At 39.2% G+C, this 1461-nt stretch overlaps 1 non-coding gene across 1 annotated transcript; it reads right to left on the bottom strand.

Moving 5' to 3' along the window:
- Positions 1 to 202: 202 nt before the first annotated feature.
- Positions 203 to 274, bottom strand: trnac-gca (transfer RNA cysteine (anticodon GCA)). Its single transcript has one exon. It is a non-coding gene; the product is annotated as a tRNA-Cys (tRNA).
- Positions 275 to 1461: the final 1187 nt, after the last annotated feature.

Raw genomic sequence — 1461 nt, 5'->3', positions numbered from 1 at the left:
AGTCCCATCAGAATATGGCATTGGAATGCTGTGGAAAGGGGCCATGGCATACTCTATGAAAGAACTGGCATTATGAAAGTACAACCATACATTTCTGAAGGAACCTTACTTACAATGTTCTGTCAGAAATGTGGAGCTCTCCTGTGTCATTAAAAAAAAATGAAGTTCTGAGGAAGTCTGGCCTAAATATTATCAAAGGCTAAGGGGGCACCTGGATTTGAACCAGGAACCTCTTGATCTGCAGTCAAATGCTCTACCACTGAGCTATACCCCCACATACTCATTGGATGCTGCCTGAACTACTCTGCTCTGCTCTTCCAGCACCATTGATCCAGAATCTGGTTTCCAGCATCTGCAGTCATTGTTTTTACCAAATATTATTAAGTTTCAGGATTTTTAGATTTGGCTTCAGTGGCTTCATGGGAAAATCATTTTGTCACTCACAGCTTGTTCCTGACAAATCTAAATTTGAGTGAGTAGATGGAGAAAATCCTTCCTATTCCATGAGTAGGAGGAAGAAGTTCTGAAGCTGACAGAATGAGGGCTTGTTTCCAATCATAACTATCTATATCACAGAGTTAACAGATCTCAAATGTCCTCATTAGCTCTCTCACCCCATCAATATACTTGTGTCCTGTGATTCTCTCTGGAGGTTAGTACAGAAAGACATCTGTTGGCTGAACATTTTCTGCATCCCATGTTCCTGAGAGGATCTGTCAGTAGCATTGAAAATGCAGATGTGTTGGATTTGTATTGCAACAGGTCCTTGAATGCCTGTTAACAGGTGACAGACTGCAAGAAGAGTGAAGAGAGTCAAACCTGCACAAGGCAGAAGAGAAAAGCACCAAATTTGATAAACAAAATTCAAACAATGATATTACAAGAAAGTCATGAGTTATTTGCTTGGTAAGTAACTGCTGTTAAGGACTTTGCGTAAAGTGATTAAATTGGGAGAAATGTAAAAAAAACCGTAAATACCTAGCCTATAATCATTTAAGAGTCTAGCAGAAGGGAAGTAAGAAATTAGTGACTTAATTATTTATTTTAGTTTACATGGTAAAGTTTATTGGATTCCAAGTTTACGGTATTACAGTAAGTGGTAGTGAGAAGAGACAGTAATTTATTTAATAATTAATCATATAATTAATAAATTATTGAACAAAGACCACAATAAAGCTGACATGGCAGATGAAATGATGCAATTGCAGAATGTTTGAACTCCTGAATGTTATTGTGTTCCATGTTTATTAAAGGATTGGACACTCTGGAGGCAGGAAACATGTTTCCGCTGATGGGTGAGTGCCGAACCAGAGAACACAGCTTAAAAATATGGGGTAGACCATTTAGGACAGAGATGAGGAGAAACTTCTTCACCCAGAGAGTGGTGGCTGTGTGGAATGCTCTGCCCCAGAGGGCAGTGGAGGCCCAGTCTGGATTCATTTAAGAAAGAGTTGGATAGAG

Source organism: Hemiscyllium ocellatum, chromosome 5, assembly GCF_020745735.1.
Source record: "Hemiscyllium ocellatum isolate sHemOce1 chromosome 5, sHemOce1.pat.X.cur, whole genome shotgun sequence".
Lineage (NCBI taxonomy): Eukaryota > Metazoa > Chordata > Chondrichthyes > Orectolobiformes > Hemiscylliidae > Hemiscyllium > Hemiscyllium ocellatum.
Note: the sequence above shows the minus strand (reverse complement) of the source record. Positions and strands in the feature narration are given on the sequence as shown.